At 38.1% G+C, this 8,852-nt stretch overlaps 1 non-coding gene across 1 annotated transcript; it reads left to right on the top strand.

The window, feature by feature from the left end:
- Positions 1-8,444: 8,444 nt before the first annotated feature.
- LOC112711248 (small nucleolar RNA R71) lies at positions 8,445-8,552 on the top strand. Its single transcript, XR_003157380.1, has one exon. It is a non-coding gene; the product is annotated as a small nucleolar RNA R71 (small nucleolar RNA).
- The last annotated feature ends 300 nt before the right edge of the window (positions 8,553-8,852 follow it).

Here is an 8,852-nt window from a genome sequence, read left to right as displayed (position 1 = left end):
CAGAACTCATGTTCCTAAAACTCAACCACATGCTAAATAACACTTAGTAAAGCATCTTCAGCGTTCTTTAGCTCATTGTCGGAAACCTTCTGCAGGCATAGATTGGCGTTATGAAGATATTGACAATACTAAGCAAAACCCTCTGAAAACTAATCTACATATAGTCAAATTCTTCTTGATGCCAACAAGAAATCATAATAATGAAATAAAAGAAACCAATAAAATCAAACACAATAAACCATCTCATATCCTGGAAGAACAATGAGTGTTAATGTTGATCTATGGCCAACAACAAAGCTCAATAACACACAAAAAATCATCCCACCACTTTCACCCAAACTAACCCTAGGTGCTTTTCACATTCACACGTAGTAAAAATTAGGATTCACAGCACACGATTCTCCTTGCACTCTCAATGATGCTGCCATCAAAGTCCACTCAGTCTCAAAACACCAAACCATCCAATGTAAAAAGACGGTTTTTAGTGCTGGTTATTCAGTTACAGAAGCGACCCCATAGGCTTTCTCTATCACGTCTCTCTAAAATTGCAGTCATTGTAAAATCTTGATTTTTTTAATTATCATGGACACTCAAGCACACGAATTCTCTGTAACTAGATAATTTAGGGCTTGTTATTTAATAGCATAACACGAGGCATACATTGGTGTCAACCAAGAAGATACCATTCTAATACTCTATCCGAGAGTTATCAATATTTATCAAATATGTTCCTATCTAACGGAACGCTATCATCTCCCAACTAGTTCCGACGACTGATGAGAGAACTTTTGCGTGGTCTAGAAAATTGCGGATAAATCCTCGTTGCAAGTATAGTTTCTAAACCTTCAAAAGTCCTTTCATACAAACGTTTTGGTTGTCACAAGTAACAAACCCCTTTAAAATTGATAACCGAGTATTTAAACCTCGGGTCGTCTTCTCAAGGAATTGCAGGGAGGTATGTTCTTATTATTGGTTATGAGTTGTAAATTGGGGTTTTGGAAGTAAGGTGCGAATATATTATATGATAAGTAAAATAAAATAATACTAATAAAATCTCTTGGCAAGGTATAAGAACTAGAGGTCCTATCCCAGTTATCCTTATCAATTATGATGAGAATTGGATTTTAATCCCACCTTGTTAACCTCTAACTATGAAGGTAAGTTAAGTGGATGAATTAATTCCAATTTTCAATCAACAATGAGTTTGATAAATCAAGAGTTACCAATTATTTAACCAAAGCCAAAAGGGGAAAAAGTAAAATTACTAGAGTGAAAATATCCTCAGATGGGAAGCAACAATAACATAAATCAAAGAGAGCAATAGTAAACTGAAATACCTCAAATATCATTAAATAAAAATGTCAATTCTAACACGGAAAATATCAACAGCCAATTGGGCAACATCAATTAAACATAATAAAAGCTTCAGAGTAATCAAAATATAAAAGAGAGATTTAAATAGAAAAAGGAATATTGAACCTGGATCGAAAGTCACTCTAGAAAGCTAAGAGAAGTCCTAAATCCTAGTTTCTAAAAATCCTAATTTCTAATCCTAAGAGAGAGAGGAGTGACCCTCTCTCAAAACTAAATCTAAATCATGAAAAGTGAATTATGAAAAGCCTCATCTGAATGGATGCAATCCCTCTACTTTATAGCCTCTAATCTGTGTTTTCTGGGTCGAGAACTGGGTCAGAAACAGCCCAGAATTCGCTGGTTGCGAATTCAAATTCGCTGATTTTCGTCACTTGCGACGCGGCCGCATGGGGCACGCGGTCGCGTCACCTAGCGTCAGGGCCACTATGGCATATTATATATCAAATCGAAGCCCCGGACGTTAGCTTTCCAACGCAACTAGAACCGCGTCATTTGGACCTCTGTAGATAAAGTTATAGCCATTTGAGTGCAGAGAGGTCAGGCTGGACAGCTTAGCAATTTCTCCAACTTCTTGCATTCCTTCCTCTTTTGCATGCTTTCTTCCCATCCTCTGAGCCATTCATGCCTTATAATCTCTGAAAACACTTAACACACATATCAAGGCATCTAATGGTAATAAGAGAGGATTAATAATAAGCAAATATAAGACCAAAGAAGCATGTTTTCAATCAAAACACATAATTAGGAAGGAAATATAAAACCATGCAAATAGTATGAATAAGTGGGTAAAGAGTTAATAAAAACCACTCAATTGAGTACAAGATAAACCATAAAATAGTGGTTTATCAACGACACCACCTTGCATCGAGAAGCCGCATTTCAACTGAAGAGTGCCAACAACCCTAGCCCACACGAAGCCAGTTTCGTGCACCGTCCCTACCACGCCCACACCCCCTGCACTATCAATGTCATAGCCCAACCAGACCTCCTGCGTCGTCACTACCTTAGCCCAACCAGACCCATTGCGTTGTCATTACCTCTACCTAACCAGACCCATTGCACTGTCGCTGACCCGTCCCCTCATTCCCTCGCTGACCCGGTGCCGAACGACCTCTCCATGAAGCACAAAAAATCACCACCAGGTAACTCCGCTTGTGCCTAGTTGTTGGGTTTTTTATTTTCTTTTGTTTAAACTGTGAGTATCATGTCACTGTCAGTTTATGATAGGTTGAATTTTTCACTGTTGAAGCAGTCAACCACTAGGTTTGTGTTGGCTGACAAGAGCATAATTTTAGTTGTGGGCATTGCTGAAGATGTGTTGGTGAGTATTAAGGACTTAATTTTTTAGTAGACTTCTATATCTTAGAAATGCCGCTGAATAACTTCGGAAGACCATTTTCCATCTTGCTCGGTTGGTCATTCTTGAAGACCTCAAGGTTCAAGTTTGATGCATTTTCTAGCACTTACTCTTTTGAAATTGATGGACGGATAGGGAAGTTTAATTTAGAATAAGCTATAAGACACCCACCTGAAGAGCATTCCATCTTCAGGTGTGATATAATTGATGAGGTTATAGCCGAGGTCTAACATAAAACTTATGAAGGGATAACCTTTAATAAAGGCTTAAGCATTGGAGAATATACTAAAGATGATGAGGATTCCCCACCACTTCCAAAATATCAAGAAGACAAGGTACCACGTCAAGAGTCAAGTGGAGAGTTGAAATCTCTCCTTCCTCACCTAAAACCAAATTCTAGTGTCTGGCCAACTCTTTCTGCTCAGTGTCATTGAGCTACCAATTTAATTTGCTAATAATACATAATAATATTTAATATTATAAAATATGAAAGACTAAATATTATGCTTGAATAAAAATAATTTACTTTTTAATAATTTAATTAAATATGGTCAAGTTAAGAGGTTTAAAATGCAAATTAGATTCAAATTGAGGGTTTAAATCCACAAATAAGAATAAAGTAGAGCATAAATCTTATCATGTCCTACCAATTATCACCACTAAATAGGTGTTCATAGCTTTGCCCCAAAATAAAATACTAGAAGAATAACTATTCTGTAAACACATAACATCTATTACTTTTCGAATGATATCATGATCAATTTACACCTAGAATAATAATTTGAACAATTGACTTTTGTTATGTTATCTAATATCTATAACAATCAACAATCCACCATGTGAATAAGTTAGCACATAAAAAGAAAGGAACAAAATGATTGAAATAAAATGTGATACTTCATAAACTCTAATTGAAATATGTACTGCAGCTACAAGAATGAGTTAACTTCATATTCCAAACTTCCATTCACATGCAAAATGGTGCACGAAATTGTGATCTTCAATGGCGCCAACAACTTGGTACGCACAATTATAATCTCAACTCTTTTTTATTTTACAACTTCGCACAACTAACCAGCAAGTGCACTAGGTCGTCCAAGTAATAAACCTTACGTGAGTAAGGGTCAATCCCACGGAAATTGTCGGCTTGAAGCAAGCTATGGTCATCTTGTAAATCTCAGTCAGGCGGATTCAATTGGTTATGGAGTTTTGATAATTAAAAGATAAATAAACATAAAATAAAGATAGAGATACTTATGTAATTCATTGGTAGGAATTTCAGATAAGTGTATGGAGATGCCTTATTCCTTTTGAATCTCTACTTTTCTACTGCCTTCTTCCAATCCTTCATACTCCTTTCTATGACAAGCTATATGTTGGGTGTCACCGTTGTCAATGGCTACTTCCCGTCCTCTCAGTGAAAATGGTCCTCTACGGTTTCCCGCATGGCTAATCAGCTGTTGGTTCTTGATCATGTAGGAATAGGATTTACTATCCTTTTGCGTCTGTCACTACGCCCTACAGTCACGAGTTTGAAGCTCGTCACATTCATCCCATCCCAAATCCTACTCGGAATACCACAGACAAGGTTTAGACTTTCCGGATCTCAAGAATGCTGCCAATTGATTCTAGCTTATACCACGAAGACTCTGATCTCACGGAATGGAAGGCTCTGTTGTCAAGAAAGGCAACCATACGTCGTGGACTAGGAATCCAAGAGATACACACTCTAGCTTTCGCAAGTAGAATGGAAGTGTTTGTCAGGCACGCGTTCATAAGTGAGATTGGTGATGAGTGTCACGGGTCATCACATTCATCAGGTTGAAGTGCGAATGAATATCTTAGAATAAGAATAAGCATGAATTAAATAGAAAACAGTAGTACTTTGCATTAATACTCGAGGAACAGCAGAGCTCCACACCTTAATCTATGGTGTGTAGAAACTCCACCGTTGAAAATACATAAGAATAAGGTCTAGGCATGGCCAAATGGCCAGCCTCCCCAAATGGCACGTGAATTCGAAAATAGGGAAAAAGACCCCTAGTACAATAGTAAAAAGTTTTATTTATACTAAACTAGTTACTAGGGTTACAGAAATAAGTAAATGATGCAGAAATCTACTTCCGGGCCCACTTGGTGTGTGCTTGAGCTGAGCATTGAAACTTTCACGTGTAGAGGCCTTTTTTGGAATTAAATGCCAGTTTGTAACTTGTTTCTGGCGTTTGACTCTAGCTTGCAACTTGTTTCTGGCGTTTAACGCCAGAATAGGGCAAAAAGTTGGCGTTGAACGCTAGTTTGCATTGTCTAAACTCGGGCAAAGTATGGACTATTATATTTCTGGAAAGCCCTGGATGTCTACTTTCCAACGCAATTAAGAGCATGCTATTTGGGTTTCTGTAGCTCCATAAATTCCATTTCGAGTACAGGGTGGTCAAAATCCAACAGCATCTGCAGTCCTTTCTTCAGCCTCTGAATCAGATTTTTGCTCAGGTCCCTCAATTTCAGCCAGAAAATACCTGAAATCAAAGAAAAACACACAAACTCATAGTAAAGTCCAGAAATTTTAATTTTGCTTAAAAACTAATAAAAATATACTAAAATGTAGCTAGATCTTACTAAAAACTATATAAAAATAATGCCAAAAAGCGTATAAATTATCTGCTCATCACAACACCAAACTTAAATTGTTGCTTGTCCCTAAGCAACTGAAAACAAAATAGGATAAAAAGAAGAGAATATACAATGAATCTCACAATATCAATGAAACTTAGTTTCAATTAGATGAGCGGGGCAAGTAACTTTTTGCTTCTGAACAGTTTTGGCATCTCACTTTATCCTTTGAAATTAAGAATGATTGGCATCTATAGGAACTCGGAATTTTAGATAGTATTATTGACTCTCCTAGTTTAGTATGTTGATTCTTGAACATAGCTACTTTATGAGTCTTGGCCGTGGCCCTAAGCACTTTGTTTTCCAGTATTACCACCGGATACATAAATGCCACTGACACATAACTGGGTGAACCTTTTCAAATTGTGACTTAGCTTTGCTAAAGTCCCCAATTAGAGGTGTCCAGAGTTCTTAAGCACACTCTTTTTTCTTTGGATCACGACTTTAACCACTCAGTCTCAAGCTTTTCACTTGGACCTTCATGACACAAGCACATGGTTAGGGACAGCTTGATTTAGCCGCTTAAGCCTGGATTTTATTTCCTTGGGCCCTCCTATCCATTAATGCTCAAAGCCTTGGATCCTTTTTACCCTTGCCTTTTGGTTTTAAGGGCTATTGGCTTTTTCTGCTTGCTTTTTCTTTTTTTTTCTTTTTTTCGATACTTTTTTTTCTTTTTCACAGCTTTTTCTTGCTTCAAGAATCAATTTCATGATTTTTTAGATTATCAATAACATTTGTCTTTGTTCATCATTCTTTCAAGAGCTAATAATTTTAACATTCATAAACAACAAGATAAAAAATATGCATTGTTCAAGCATTCATTTAGAAAAGAAAAAGTATTGCCACCACATCAAAATAATTAAACTAATTTCAAGATAAAATTTGAAATCCAAGTACTTCTTGTTCTTTTGTAATAAAGCACATTTTTCATTTAAGAGAGGTGAAGGATTCATGGAGTTATTCATAGCTTTAAGACATAGACACTAGACACTAATGATCATGTAATAAAGACACAAAACATAGCCACACATAAAGCTCAAAACCGAAAACAAAAAAATAAATAGACAAGGAGATTAAGGAATGAGTCCACCTTAGTGAGGGTGGCATCTTCCTCTTGAAGAACCAATGGTGCTCTTGAGCTCCTCTATGTCTCTTCCTTGCCTTTGTTGCTCCTCCCTCATAGCTCTTTGATCTTCTATAATCTCATGGAGAATGATGGAGTGCTCTTGGTGCTCCACCCTTAGTTGGTCCATATTGTAACTCAAGCCTTCCAAAGAGGTGTTGAGTTGCTCCCAATAGTTGTGTGGAGGAAATTGCATCCCTTGAGGCATCTCAGGGATTTCTTGATGAGGATCTTTCTCATGCTCTTGTTGAGGTCCATGAGTGGGCTCTCTTGTTTGCTCCATCCTTTTCTTAGTGATGGGCTTGTCCTCTTCAATGAGGATGTCTCCTTCTATGTCAATCCCAGCTAAATTGCATAGATGACACCTTTTTCTTGGCCACAACTTCATAGAAGTGGTCTTGATGGTCCTTTGAGATGAATCTTTCTATCTCCCATGACTCGGAGGTGGAAGGTTTTGCCTTCCCTTTCCTCTTTCTAGATGTTTCTCCAACCTTAGGTGCTATAAATGGTTATGGAAAAACAAAAAGTAATGCTTTTACCACACCAAACTTAAAAGGTTTGCTCGTCCTCGAACAAAAGAAGAAAGAAAAAAGGGGGAAGAAGAAGAAAATGGAGGAGATGGAGGGAGATAAAGAGATAGGTGGGGTAGGTGGGGATCCTATGGGGTCTACAGATCCTAAGGGGTCAAGGATTTCTCATCCCTGCTCCATTTAGGCGTGTAAATGCCCTTAGTGTGCAATCCTGGCATTTAACACTAGACTGCTGCTGGTTTCTATGGTGCAGGGAATTAAGAATTTACCAGGATCCTGTTTCTTTTGAGGTAATGTCTGCCTAACCAAGTTATTCAGTTCATTAGTGAGCAAGGGGGGTTCATCCACCCAAGTCTCATTACCAAATAACTTGGCATTCAGCTTCATGATTGCTCCAAGATCCTTAGCAACTTGCTCTTCAGTAATACCTTTATCATCTTCAGAGGAGGAATAGTCATCAGAGCTCATGAATGGCAGAAGTAGGTTCAATGGAATCTCTATGGTCTCTAGATGAACCTTAGATTCCTTAGGTTTCTCAGATGGGAACTCTTTTTTGTCCAGAGGACGTCCCATGAGGTCTTCCTCACTGGGATTCACGTCCTCCCCCTCCTCTCTAGGTTCGGCCACACCAAGTAAGGTTATGGCCTTGCACTCTCTTTTTGGATTCTCTTCTGTATTGCTTGGGAGAGTACTAGGAGGAGTTTCAATGGCTCTTTTACTTAGCTGGCCCACTTGTGCCTCCAAATTTCTAATGGAAGACCTTGTTTCATTCATGAAATTTAGAGTGGCCTTAGATAGATCAGAGACTATGTTTGCTAAGCTAGAAGGCCTCTGCTCAGAATTCTCTGACTGTTGCTGAGAGGATGATGGAGAAGGCTTGCTATTGCTAAACCTGTTTCTTCCACCATTATTAAAGCCTTGTTGTGACTTTTGTTGATCCTTCCATGAGAAATTTGGATGATTTTTCCATGAGGGATTATAGGTGTTTCCATAGGCTTCACCCATGTAATTCATCTTTGCCATTGCAGGGTTCTCAGGATCATAGGCTTCTTCTTCAGAAGATGCCTCTTTAGTACTATTGGATGCATTTTGCAATCCATTCAGACTCTGAGAAATCATATTGACTTACTGAGTCAACATTTTGTTCTGAGCCAATATGGTATTCAGAGCATCAATTTCAAGAACTCCCTTCCTTTGAGGTGTCTCATTACTCACAGGATTCCTTTCAGAAGTGTACATGAACTGGTTATTTGCAACCATGTCAATGAGTTCCTGAGCTTCTGCGGGCATTTTTTTTCAGGTGAATAGATCTACCTACAGAATGGTCCAATGACATCTTAGACAATTCAGACAGACCATCATAGAATATATCCAGGATGGTCCATTCTGAAAGCATGTCAAAAGGACACTTTTTGGTCAATTGCTTGTATCTCTCCCAAACTTCATAGAGGGATTCACCTTCTTTCTGCCTGAAGGTTTGAACATCCACTCTAAGTTTGCTAACCTTTTGAGGAGGAAAGAACTTGGCTAAGAAAGCCGTGACCAACTTATCCCAAAAGTTCAGGCTATCTTTAGGTTGAGAGTCCAACCATACTCTATCTCTGTCTCTTATAGCAAAAGGGAAAAGCATAAGCTTATAGACCTCGGGATCAACTCCATTGGTCTTAACAGTATCACAGATCTGTAAAAATTCAGTTAAGAACTCAAAAGGATCTTCTGATGGAAGTCCATGAAACTTGCAATTTTGTTGCATCAGAGAAACTAATTGAGACTTAAGCTCAAAATTGTTTGCTCCAAT

This window comes from Arachis hypogaea, chromosome 1 (genome assembly GCF_003086295.3).
Source record: "Arachis hypogaea cultivar Tifrunner chromosome 1, arahy.Tifrunner.gnm2.J5K5, whole genome shotgun sequence".
Lineage (NCBI taxonomy): Eukaryota > Viridiplantae > Streptophyta > Magnoliopsida > Fabales > Fabaceae > Arachis > Arachis hypogaea.
Note: the sequence above shows the minus strand (reverse complement) of the source record. Positions and strands in the feature narration are given on the sequence as shown.